The sequence below is a fragment of the Zootoca vivipara genome, chromosome 3 (genome assembly GCF_965207765.1).
Source record: "Zootoca vivipara chromosome 3, rZooViv2.hap1.1, whole genome shotgun sequence".
Classification (NCBI taxonomy): domain Eukaryota; kingdom Metazoa; phylum Chordata; class Lepidosauria; order Squamata; family Lacertidae; genus Zootoca; species Zootoca vivipara.
The window spans coordinates 108,092,596-108,105,955 of NC_142586.1; the positions used below are offsets into that span (position 1 = coordinate 108,092,596).

Sequence of the window (13,360 nt, forward strand, 5' to 3'; positions counted from 1 at the left end):
AGGTTCTACTGGGAGTCAGTGACAGGCCAAAGCTCACCCGGTGAGCTTCAGGACTGAGCAGAAATTTGAACCCTGGCCTCCCAGGTCCTAAGTCCAACACTCTAACCCAGAGCTTTCCAATCTTTTCACGTTGGTGACACGCTTTTTAGACATGCATCATTTCGCAACACAGTAATTCCATTGTACTAGCAAATCGGAAGTTCAGCTAACCCCTTTCCAGCCCCGGGAGGAGCATGGGGAGTGTTCACGTGACACACCTACACCTTGCAGCCAACACACAGTTTGGAAAGCTGTGCTCTAACCACTATAGAACACTATCTTTCATCTATGTGTGTGTGTGTGTGTGTGTGTGTGTGTGTGTGTGTGTGTGTGTTGTGTTCTCCAGATTCCCTGCAGGCTCCTATGGAATGCTTGCCTATCCTTCCCTCTCCATTCATTTTCATTGCTGTGCCCTCAGAAGGGCTCCGTTACAATCTTTCCACTACCACCCCAACGTTGCTGGGAGGATCAGGCACAGGCTGCCCTGGCAATGAACCCCCCCTCATTGTTATTATTATTCCATCAGTTGTTTTTGGCTCCAGGCTCTCTGTCCCGCTCCCTTTGAGAAAGCGCGAAGGAGAAAAGAGGAAAGGAAGAGACTGATGGCAATAGCACGAAGGAGGCCAGGGAGAAGCACTCAGGAGTCAAGAGCCCGAGCCACTTGGCATGCAGAGCGCGCTGGCAGTGTCAGGGCATGAATTAAAGCCCACTGTAGTCGAAGGCTCTTCAATGCACTTGTGCATTAGTCAGTTTGCTCCCTGTGTCAGCACTTTCCCCAGCTTGGAGTGCCTTTGTGTTCTTTAGCTGAGCTATAGAAGAACATGAAAGGGGCCCCAACACATCCATGGCAGCTGCTTTGCATACAGAAAGCCCTGGTTTAATCCCTGTCCTCTCCAGATGAAGTGGTATTTTGGATAGCCGGGTTGCAATGGCTGTCTGCGCAGTTGCAAGGAGAACTGAAGCCATTTAGACCGGTGGTCTTGTTTAGGGGATGGACGAATCCTATCAATTTTGGTTTCGCCTAAGTGCCTCATTATTCCAGCCTTAAATTCAGTCTGCAACATTCCCTTGCTCCCTCCCCTTTACTCCTTCCCTCCATGTAAGTTGAATATCTATGTCTGATCTTAAGCTGATGCAGCTCTCTCAACAGAAATGGACATGCTACTTAGAGGAAGAATTGCATTTCCCCAGCAGCAAAGTCATTGCATCCAGCAGAAATGCTGTGCCCTTGCACCATAGGCACTTCCTGTAGAGGAGACACCCGGAAGCTGCACAACAAATCATTAACAATACATTTACTGAAAAAAGAATGAATGAATGATCAGACGACCAGGAAACTACTGAGGAAACTGATTCACAAGACTGTGGATTTAATTATTTTCTTACATTTATATCCCACGTGGCATGGAACCCAAGTCAGTATGCATGTGCTTGCCAGGTAGTCGCCTATCCAGGCACTAACCAGATCCTGACCTACTTAGCTCCAGGAAAGTGATGGCCTCACGTGTCTTCAGACTATACTCTGTTTCTGCTGTTACCAGGATCCAAAGATTGGGAAAGACTACAACATGATATCTAAATATTCTTTTCAAATTTCCCCAACAGCCTTCTTCTTTGGTGATGACTCGTAGCTGAGTAAGGTTGTCTTCCATAAACATGGTTTTAACAATGAGTCCATAAGAGACTGTGGAGGCCAATTCTGGATCCACACGTCCTTCCACAGTGGAGAGATTGGTTTCTGGGCGGGAGTTGATCACGGTGTGGATTTGCCAAGTGTACCTTCCTCTCAGCACATTTCTCCTTTTCATCCTGAGTTTGAGTGTCTTCAGAGCCCATGACACCTTTGGTAAAGGCTGTTCTCCAATTGGAGCGATTGCAGGCAAGTGTTTCCCAATTGTTGGTGTTTATACTACTTTTTTTTTTTTAGATTTGCCTTGAGACAGTCTTTAAACCTCTTTCGTTGACCACCAGCATTACGCTTTCCATTTTTAAGTTTGGAATAGAGTAGTTGCTTTGGAAGATGATAATCAGGCATCCACACAACATGACCAGTCCAACGAAGATGATGTTGAAGAATCATTGCTTCAACACTGGTGATCTTTGCTTCTTCCAGTACCCTGGCATTTGTTCACCTGTCTTCCCAAGTGATGTGTAAAATTTTTCGGAGACACCGTTGATGGAATCTTTCAAGGAGTTGGATATGGCATTTATAAGTGGCCACATTTCACAAGCATACAGTAAGGTTGGTAGTACAATAGCTTTGTAAACATGCATTTTGGTTTCTCTGTGAATGTCCTGGTTCTCAAACACCTCTGCACTTCAATCGGGAGAAAGTCGCACTCACGGAGCTCAGGCGATGCTGAATTTTGGCATCAATGTCAGCCTTTGGGGAAGTTATTGCACTGCACTGGAAAGAACATTACCAACATCTCCTTAACCGCAACTCCCCAACAGTGGTTTGTGAGGAAAGCTGCTTCTACCAAAAACTGAAGTCCTAGTTCCTCCGTGAACAAAGGGTGTACCATTTTTCAATGTTTGCCAGTATTCCAAGAGGGGGAAAATCTAGCTCACCCACTTCCAGCATGGAGCTCTCAACAAATTATCCCCCCGACGGAAGGCTGCCCTGGATGAATGAAAAAGAAGGTCTCCCACTCCCAAGTTCACAGTTCATACGGAAAAGGACAAATCATGCTAAACCCTTGATTTCATATGTGGGGAATGTTCGCTGGATAATTTCTTTTGTTCCCTAAGCAGTCATCCTTGGTGAAGAGGAAGGGAATGTTTTATCTTACATGTGTCCAATGGCTTCGTTCCAGGGAGTTGGCTTCAGTTCTCAGCCAGGTCTCAAAACCCTCACTTCCTGTGCTCTCTGCTTTCCGAGCCACCGGGACAATTTTCCTAGAATCATTACCTCTGGGAAATGAAACAGAGCCTTCCTTGGGTTGGCAAGCGATGCAGGGTGGAGCAAATTCTTTTCAAATGTCCTCTTCTAAGAAAGCGAAACTCTTAGGGGCTTCAAGTTGGGCCAACTGAGATTAATTTTCTGGATTATTTACAGCGTGAGGTGGAGTTCCAATCAGTAAGGGTCCACTCCTTTAACAGCAGCTAATCTGCTCTACCCTAAAAAAGAAAAGAAACAATGAGAGTGTTTTTGGACTTAAAATTTCTGGAAGAAATCCTGAAACAATTCACTCTCTGCAATGAAGTCTTTCACATTATTGCTTCATTGTTCATTCTTCCTCTTAGAGGCAAAGTCAGGCTTATTTAAATACCAAATCTTCCACAAATAATATTTGTACACAGAGTAGCTAAAGTAGTCAGCGAACTTGTCGTATTCCAAAGTTCCAAAGTAGCTGAAGTTGTCAACAAACTTGTCGGACAGTGTTTATGAAATGACACACTGTTTTGTGAGAACTTCTTTAGTGCAGAAACAGAAAATTGATGTATCTCATGAACACATCCATCATATGGATAAATATATGCTTGCAGAACAGTGCATGAGTCTATGAGTACTGTTCGCTGACTACTTTAGCTACTTTGGAACTTTGCAATACAAAGCTTTTCAGCTTGTTTCTTACTGAATGACTTTCTGCCATTTGGTTCCATTCATATCAACAGGGACTTTCAGAGATCTATAGGATTTGTCTTCATGTGAATTATATTAGATATGTTCAGTTTCCAGTCTTGTTTTTGATATTACATATGTTGTAAATACATTCTGTTGGTTTGAATTTGGCCAGCATGACTAAGCCACTTCTGGCGAAACCAGAGCAGCGCACTGAAACACCATTTCCCTTCCCGCCAGAGTGGTACCTACCGTATTTATCTACTTGCACTGCTAGGTTGGCAGGAGCTGGAACCACTAACAACATAACAGCAGCAATCCAAAAATGTTGTTTTGAAACATATCAGTAATCTAAATGATTAAACACACACACACACACACACACAACCATAACCAAATGTCATTTTCCAATGCTTATTATTTCACAGCAACTCTTTTATATCGAAAAAGCAATAAAGCGCCTACTAAATATAGCCAGCAGGAATGGTGTACATAGATACTTGATGAACACAATGGTAATAATGCACTATCTACGGCATTAATGATGTCTATGCATGCTGTTAAATACTGTGTCTATTATATTAGTGGGAAGTGGGGGTGAAATCAAAGTGAATTTAGGGGTGGCATTCACAAGGTGCATAGATGTGTGAGAGACCATGGTAGGGCTGGAGGAGAAATTCATTTCAAGTTTGCATTTAAACATGAACCTAACCTCATAGAATCATAAGAGTTGGAAGGAACCCAGGGGGGTCATCTAGTCCAACCCCCTGCGTTGCAGGAGTCTCAACTAAAGCATTCATGACAGATGGCCATCCAGCCTCTGCTCAAAAACCTCCAATGAGGGACAGTCCACCACCTTATGAGGAAAGCCTGCTCCACTGTCAAACAGCTCTTACTGTCAGAAAATCCTTCCTGATGCTCAGTTTGCTCTTTCCGAAACAATATGAGAACCAAAACACAGCCAGCCTTTGAAATTCACACTTTTCCAAATTTTGCAGTGTAGTTCTCCAGCCAAATCAGGAGTACAAAAATGAATATACTGGGGTAAAGCATCCGGAAAAAGCACACCTTAGTGAAAATAATGTAGAAAAGTACATTCTATATTAGGGAGAACCAGTGCTGTAGTAGCATAAGGTTACCAGATTTTTTTTCAATGAATCTGGGGACACTTTTCAACTTCAATAGGAATGATAGGATTTTGTCAGGGGACTGATTTGTAAATCCGGGGACTGTCCCCGGGAAACGGGGACTCCTGGTCATCTTATAGTAGCACCCTCCTGATAGGTACCGGAACTGAGGTCCGATGAGCTGAATAAAAAAGCCCTTGGGGAGAACTGTTTTGCACACACAAAAAAGCACATTAGGCAAAATTGCATACAAAAATGTGTACGTAAGGAAAAAAAATTGCAGTCAGCTGATGAATTTCCACGAGTAATTTTTAAAAAGCAAACTGATGCGGAGAACTGAACTTAAGTGTGGGGAAAGGAGATATGGGAAGAAACCAAAATCAACAGAATCATCAATCTCTACTATACATCCATATTTTATTTTATTTTATTTTTAGTGCAGCTCATTGATTTAAAGATTGAAGTTCAGTCCCCAGCTCTTCAAAAGATGCTCGGGTCAGCACAAGATACATTTCTGCTTGAGGAAAAGGGCAAGTTGGTTCCCCCCTCCAGTCCAGAAAAATACTGGACTGATATTGGGATCTTACTTCAGTCATGGCAATAAGGGTAGCTAAACCCGAGGGCAACGGCTTGGGAGGGGTGGGTTATGGGAGGTATTGTTTTTTTGCTAATATGTTACTTATTTTGCTTTTATTCTGCATTTTTATGTTTTAAACTGCCCGGTGACCTTCAGATGAAAGGTAGTATGTTAAATGAATGAATGAGTGCAGGACAGACCATGTAGCATAAACACATCTCTTGTCCATCAACAGGGCATGACTTAAGTGGTTAAGATACCTGAAAGCAGCACTGTTTAGGGAAGTTTTTAATGTTTGATCATGTTTTATTATTCTGCGGGGAGCCGCCCATAGTGGCTGGGGAAACCCAGCCAGATGGGTGGAGTATAAATGAGAAAACTAAAATCATTATTATTACTATTGTTGTTGTTTAGTAGGAACACCTGGGAGATGATCCCTGCTGCCTAACAGCATTTGCCGCCTGAGGCAGTTGCCTCTCTTTGCCTGGTGCTAGGGCCGGCCCTATAAATAGAATTGTAGAACCATTCATCAGAGGATTACTTACATAATTTGCACACGCTAATTGCTTTGACTGAAGGGGATCCAGTTCTTTTCACTTCAGACTGTGACTGCTCACATGCCCTATAAATCAACCTTTCCAATAAAAGCCACTGTCAGTGTGAATAACACTGGCCTTTAGGGCACCATAAAACATGTCACACTATCTAAAAAGATAGATTCTTTTCTGTGAGGTTCCTTCTGGGAATGCAGGTAGGAGCAGGACCAAATCCTTTGTATTCCTGCCCGACTTGTATATGAAAGTTTGCATGTGTGATGTTGCAGGTAAAGATGACAGCCAAGGCCTAATTTTTCATAATAAATATTTAGCACTGTTAACAGTGCTACTTGTGGCTTCTGCCAAATGATAAAAGAATGGCATAAGAATCCATTGTGCTTTGCTTTCTCCATTTTATCCTCACGTTGAGAGATACCAGATGCCTGGTCACTCAGTAGGCTGAGTGGGGATTTGAACACTGGCCTCCCCAGGTCTTCCACATCCTAGCCCAACCCCCCAACTGCTGCACCACAGTAATAAAAGTTAGCATTTTTTCTGTGCTAGATCAGCAGGTGTTATTGATCTCCATATTGCATTTGCTATGTTTCTAGATGGCCATCAACCAAGTTCCCTGAACAGTTTGCAAAAATCAATAAAACAGGCAAATCCAATCCAATCATTAAAACCTTATTAGTGCAACAAACAACAACAACAACACAGAACCTAACATAAAACAACATGGAATTCAAAGTGTAATGACACCAGCTCTTTGTTCACATCTGCCTTTGAGGGAGAGAGATGAATTTCAAGAAAGAAGGAAGGAAGGAAGGAAGGAAGGAAGGAAGGAAGGAAGGAAGGAAGGAAGGAAGGAAGGAAGGAAGGAAGGAAGGAAGGAAGGAAGGAAGGAAGCTGAGCAACCATAAGATTAACACAGTGGCTAAGGAGGAGGCTTGGACTGTGACACAGCTCTATTTATTAGCCACTACTGTTTGCTAGCAGATCTTCCAGGTTCACACTGTTTAAAGATGGTCAACCATGTCCCCAGATATGAAGGGAGAGGAATACCATTGCTAGGTATTTGTAATCCTCCACCATTAGATAATCATCTACCTTGGCTGGGGCTGTCATTCAAAACATCTGGAGGGCGCTAGGTTGGCAAAGTTTGGACATATATTATCGCACCAGAAGTAGTGATGGCCGCCATCTTGGGCTGGCTTTCAAAAAGGATTAGATAGTTTTATGGCGGATAGGGCTCCCAGCCACCACGGCTGTGTTCTCCCTCTTCTGTTGGAGTCAGTGTGGTTCTGAAAACCACGGGGGGGGGGGTGTTAGCTATGCTGGGGGCGTAGCTGGTAAGAGTACTATGGTGCTTGTGGGCTTCCCACGGACATCTGATTGGCCACTGTGTGAAAAGGATGGCAAAGCAGATGGGCTGTTGACCTGGCTTTGCTGGCGAGAGGGAGACGGTGTAGCATTGTGGCTAAGAAATTTATCCTTCCGCTTCCAATGACATTCTGAGTTAACGACTTATCTCGGAAGTTAGCATTTAAAGGGCACGGCTGTAAATAGCAGCTCGGTCTTCAGTGGGTGGGCATGTTACTCATCCGTACCAGGGAACTCCCAAACCCATCCGTGAAAGTGTCAGCTGCAAGCAGCTTCCTTTCTTGGATCATCCTTATTCTTTCCTCTAGCATTTGAAGAAGTGTTTGACATCCGCCCTCCTTGGCCCAGGAGAATGTGTATCTTCTTCTTCTTCTTCTTCTTCTTCTTCTTCTTCTTCTTCTTCTTCTTCTTCTTCTTCTTCTTCTTCTTCTTCTTCTTCTTCTTCTTCTTCTTCTTCTTCATGCTTGCAACACATAATCTTGGGGGATTCCTGGTTTTTCACCGGTTCCTCATTCTGTTGGATCACAAGTCTTAGCCTGCTGATAATCCAAATATTATATCATTCAGCTTTTGCTACGAAAGCATGCATAATCCCAGCAGCAGAGAGAAGTTCGTGCAGGAACGGTTGACGTTACACAAAGTCAGCATCAAACCAAGTGTCATATTTGGTATTCTTAGCAGTCAGAACCGATAGGTAGCTTGATGGGAGATGCAGTAAGTGGAGAGCTACTCACCTCAAAAGCTGTGTGTTACCTCCTCTGTCAGAGACAGTATGTCTCTGTATGCAAGTTGTTGGGGCTCACAAGTGGAGAGAGTGATCTCGTGATCAGATATAAGCTTCCCACAGGCAAGTGGTTGGTCACTGTGAGAGCAGAGTTCTGGACGAAGTTGAGCCTTCGACCTAATTCAGTTGGGTTCTTCATGCATTCTGATGCTTGTGAGAGGAAAAACATGATGTGCAATCTGATGCTGATAGCTGGAGCTAGGCAAACATAGCTTGGAAACAGCAGTAAAATTAATTGCTTGTCCTCAGAACGCAGAAATATTTTGTTCTCTCAAGCCTCGGTCTCCATCTTAGTCCACCCACAGGCCTCCTGTTTCTCATTACTATTGTCAATTTCACATTTAGCTCATAGCTGCCAAGTTTTCCCTTTTCTCGCGAGGAAGCCTATTCAGTATAAGGGAAAATCCCTTAAAAAAGGGATAACTTGGCAGCTATGATTTAGCTGTGGGAATGAAAGCCACACGTTGTAGTAAACATCCTTTTAAAATCACTCAGCCAGTTCCTGTAATTTCATAGCTCTTAAGGCTGAGGATCCTTCTTATATAGGTAGTTTCTCTCTTTATTTAAGGGTGAGACAGATTTATGGATGATTCAAAAAGGTATTGGGAACAGGCAAATCTGCCGATTTTGGTTTCAGTCAGTTCCTCATTTTTCCCCAATCTTAAATCCAGATTTTTACATCAGGGCGTGACTCCCCCCTCCCAAGTCCTTATGAAAATTCATCAACATTTTAGTACTAATTTCTCCTACTTTGCACATTCATATGCCACTTCACTTAATCTCCCCCCTAATATAATGCGTTTTTTGTATGTTTTCACTAATATATGCCTTTTTGTGCATGCTTTATTCTAACATAGGCATTTTGGTACACATAACTTGGCCAAAAAACTGCATTACAAAATTCAAGGAAATGTGAATTTCAAAGTAGGGCTGTGTTTTTGTTCTGCTGTTCCAGAAAGTATGAATTGGGTAGATTTGCCTGAATTGTCAATTGAATCAAATTCTTCCCCATCGTTAATAGTTATTAGCCCCAATAGTTACATGGAACAAAGCACATAGAAAACCCTGCATGGACCCTGACCTTACTGAGAACCTGGAAGGGGTGGGGCCTCCTGGTCCTATATTGGTTCCCAGCCTGAACTTCTAGCATTGCTGAAACAATAGTTCTCTTCCTGACTCCAATCTCCAGCCTTCCTTTCTGGCTTGGGAATAAGGGCAATGATAAAGAAGGACGAATATGAGCCAGTTAATGTATTTAGATGTTGTTGCATTTGGGGTGTGTGTGTCTTCATTATATGGGATGGACATATACAGAACACAATGTAACATACAACATGGTCCTGAGAAAACTCCTGATTTGTATGATAACTCCTGCCATACAAATAGTAGAATTGTAGAGTTGGAAGGGACCTCAAGGGTCGTCTAGTACAACCCTCTACAATGCAGGAATCACAGCTAACACATCCATGATGGATGGCCATCCAACCTATGCTTTAAAACCTCCACGGAAGCAGAGTCCACAACCTTCTGAAGGAGTGTGTTACACTGTTGAACAACTCTTACCGGTACTATCAGAAAGTTCTTCCTGATGTTTAGTTGTAAACTCCTTTCTTGTAACTTGAAGCCATTGGTTCAAGTCCTACTCTCCTGAGCAGGAGAAAACAACCATGCTCCATCTTCCATGTGTCAGTCCTTGAGATATTTGGAGATGGCTATCATATCACATCTCAGCCTCCTTTTTTCCAGGCAAAATAAACCCACCTCCTTCAACCTTCCCTCATAAAGCTTGGTTTCCAGATCCTTGATCAGTTTGTTTGCCCTCTTCTGCGCACATTCTAGCTTGTGAATATCCTTCTTAAATTGTGGTGCCCAGAATGGGACACAGTACCCCAGGTGTGGTCTGACTAAGGCAGAATAGAGTATTACTATTACTTCCCTTGATCTGGACATTATACATTTTGTTGTTGTTGTTGTTGTTGTTGTTGTTGTTGTTGTTGTTGCCTTCAGATGTCTTATAAAAGTCAGATAGTTGTTTATTTGATGGGAGGATATTCCACAGGGCGGGCTCCACTACTGAGAAGGCCCTCTGCCTGGTTCCCTGTAACCTCACTTTTCACAGTGAGGGAACCGCCAGAAGGCCCTCAGAGCTGGACCTCAGTGTCTGGGCTGAATGATGTGGGTGGAGACGCTCCTTCAGCCAAGGCTGTTTAGGGCTTTAAAGGTCAGCACCAACACTTTTAATTGTGCTCAGAAATGTACCGGGAGCCAATGTAGGTCTTCCAGGACCAGTGTTCTATGATCTTGGCGGCCAACCCCAGTCACCAGTCCTGCTGCCGCATTCTGGATTAGTTGTAGCTGATGCAGCCTAGAGTAGCATTAGCTTTTTTTGCTGCTGTATCACAATGTTGTCTCATGTTAAGCTTGTGGTCCACAAGGACCTATGATGCAACCACATACTGTAGACATTTATGGTCATTTGGCTTCAAAAAGGAGATTGTAGAGCTGGGAAAACTTCAGAAAAAAAGGCAACCAAAATGGTCAAGAGGGTGAAGCAGCTCTCCCGCGACAAAAGATTGCAGCATTTGGAACTTTGTAAAAAGGCAAGGAAAAGATGCCATGATAGAAGTTTATGAAATGATATGCCTTGAATGGAGAAATTGGATAGAAAACCGTCCCCCGTCTCCCCCCTCAAATCACCAGAACTTGTGGGCATCCAACGAGGCTGAATTTTGGAAGATTCAGGACAGATAAAAGGAAATACTTTTTCACACCGCTTATAGTTCTCGAAGCTACGAACATGAGTTTGACTAAACTGCGGGAGGCAGTGGAAGACAGAAGTGCCTGGCGTGCTATGGTCCATGGGGTCACGAAGAGTCGGACACGACTAAACGACTAAACAACAACAACAACAATAGTTAAATAACAGACTTCGCTGCCAGAGGAAGCTGCAACGGCCACCAACTCGGATGGCTTTAAATGAGGATTGGACAAATTAATAGAAGATAAGGCTCTCCATGGACTGCAGCCTTGAGGGCTCTGTTCTACCTCCACTGCTGTAGGCACCATGCCTCTGAATATCAGATGTTGGAAATGTCAAGTGTTGTTTTGGTTAGGTTCTGCTTGCAGGCTTACCATCGGCATCTAGTTGGCCACTGCAAACTAAATGGGCATTTTGACCTGATAAAGCAGGCCTCCTCTTACGTTTTCTGTTAGGCTTCCTTTGGTAATGGATATAGCCTTTACAACGCCACTTTGGATTCAGCGACACAAGTCACTGCCAGAACTACCATAGCTAATGCAGATTTATGGGCTCTCACTCAGTTTTCCTTAGCACACTCCAGTCCTACCAGCTTAAGTGTCTGCTGGGGAGTAGCTAACAAAGAGGCTCGCTTAACGCTGCCAGAGTCTCTACCCGCCCCACTCCCCCCCCTTCTGCTGCCCCTCCGACACAAAGGCACTCAAGAGTGCATGGGAGTTATTTAGATAATAAATGGCTTGTAGCCTGATTGCAAAGAAAAGGGACAGTGTGTTCGGAGAGAAGATTCTTGGGGAGGGCTCTGGAGTAATGGCGCGAAAGAAGAATGGAACACACACACACAACAACAACAACAAATGGAAGGCGCCAAATTATTAATCGTTATTGATCAGGCGTTAAGTGGCAGCTTGGCGCACGAATTCAAGAGACAGGGAGCACGGGCCATTTAACAAATAGATGTTGTCTGGCCCTTGCAAGGGTGGGCAAAGGGAGGAGTGTGTGATAATTCGCCGCATGCAGAGGCCAGGCATCATTCTGCCGGTGTGGTCAGCCAGGCATCAACAGGCTCTACAGGGCTTGTAGCCTAGGTGGGGCAAGTGGATGTGAAGCATTGCTTCACCCACCCCACCTAGGCCAGGAAGACTTCAGCCTTGTGAGGTCTACTTTGTTGTTGTCGTTTTGTCAAGCCACAAAAGCCACCAAACAGAGCCGGGCACAAAAGGCATGCAATTAGACATCTGCACACATCCAAACCTACCCAGGCTCTGAGATCAGCTCCAGAGCTTCCTGTTTCATGGCCCATCACTAGTGAGGATTGGGTTGGTTGGTACTAAGCCCAGGATTTTTTTTGGTTGGTGGCATCACAGTTGTGGAATTCTCCACCTGGACTGATCCTTCTCTTTTCACATTTAGACTACAGTGGAACCTCGGTTGTCGAATGTAATCTGTTCCGGAAGACCGTTCGACTTCCGAAACGTTCGACAACCAAGGTGCAATTGCCGGTCAGCAAAATCTATTGAAAAAAATGGAGAAAAGTGCCTCAGAAGGTGTTCGACTTCTGGAAATTGTTTGAAAACGGAAGCCTTCACTTCCGGGTTGTTGGCATTCGGGTTCCGAATTGTTCGGCTTCCGAAGCGTTCGACAACCAAGGTTCCACTGTACCAGTGAATGCATTTGTCGCAGAAGGATCACAGGATTGTAGAGTTGGAAAATAATAATCTACTCTCTGGATTGAGTTCCATTCCAGACATGGGCCAAATAAACAAACTGCGGCAATCTCTGCTCCTATTTCCATTCTCATCAGAATTCTCCAACAGCCCTATCCACAATAACAGGCAGCATAAAGAGAGTCAGAGCTGATAGGTCTAGGAGTAGATTTTTTCCCTTGTATGTTTTTTAAGGCAGCAGTATAAATGCATAAAACAGTTATTTATGCCAGTGTTGGTAAGGGCCATAAAAATGCATAGGAAGTTTGCCTATAAAAGTTATCCCAAAAAAAACCCCAAGAAATGCCAACCCAGATATTGGTTGCTGTTAATCAGGGTTCAGATTGTTCAGTATGGAAGCACAAATTATGATTGTGAAGGTGCAGCTAATTTTAGCAAGCAGAAGCCCGACTTCATGTGAATCTGCAGGAGCAAACTTGTATTTTGAAACGGTTCTTGATGTGTTGCGTCACTGTCACCTGAGCAGAAGTAATCTTGGAGATTTCCACATCCCCAGGATTGATCCACTGATGGAATCAGATGTAAATAAAGCACCCAATATACATTTCAAATGCGTGTGGCGGGGCTATGACACCCAATGCTATCTCAGCAGGTCATAACTGAGGAAAGTTCAAGGTCTCTTATAGTTCTCCCTGGCCATAAAAGCCAGTGTGTTGTGGGGAATGTTCTTTGCTTGTATATAGCAAGCCCAGAATCAAATTCCTGCTTTGAGTAATCTTCTATTGAACAGGGTCAGTCCAAGACATTTTGCCGCCTGGGGCAAAGGAGAAGGTGATGCTCCCCTAAAGTCCATGTTCAATGGCTAACTAAACTAGGTTTGCCAGACTCAATAGAGGACAGGACTTCTGTGCCTTTAATTGCCCTGCT

The 13,360-nt window shown here is 43.8% G+C and overlaps 1 protein-coding gene across 2 annotated transcripts in view; it reads left to right on the forward strand.

The window, feature by feature from the left end:
* The window catches only part of ACYP2 (acylphosphatase 2), a 53,600-nt gene that overhangs the window by 15,427 nt on the left and 24,813 nt on the right, over positions 1 to 13,360 (forward strand). The window lies entirely within an intron of this gene.